This window comes from Sinocyclocheilus anshuiensis, unplaced genomic scaffold (genome assembly GCF_001515605.1).
Source record: "Sinocyclocheilus anshuiensis isolate Anshui unplaced genomic scaffold, SAMN03320099.WGS_v1.1 scaffold1957, whole genome shotgun sequence".
NCBI classification, from domain to species: Eukaryota; Metazoa; Chordata; class Actinopteri; order Cypriniformes; family Cyprinidae; genus Sinocyclocheilus; species Sinocyclocheilus anshuiensis.
In genome coordinates, this window is record NW_015537935.1 from 120566 (window position 1) to 120937 (window position 372).

Consider the following 372-nt stretch of genomic DNA (forward strand, 5'->3'; position numbering starts at 1 on the left):
TCGATGCCTGATTCTTAGACAGCTGTTGTCTGGAGTGGAGTTTTGGACTTTATAGTTTAATAATCTGGTGTATTTATTAATATGTCCTGATCACATCTATTTTTGGCAGTAATTCTTTGCTCACTGTTCATGTGAATTTGTCCAGATTGTATAAATGTCTTCAGGATTTAAGCATAGCTAAACTGTAGGAAATAGTTAGACAACATAGTTTTTTTTTTTTTTTTTGTAGTAATTTATGTTGTATCCATTGCATTTGTAATCTTATTATCAGTGTTGGGGGTAATATATTACAAGTAACGCGAGTCACATAATCAGATTACTTTTTTCAAGTAACTAGTAAAGTAACGCATTACTTTTTAATTTACAAGAGAA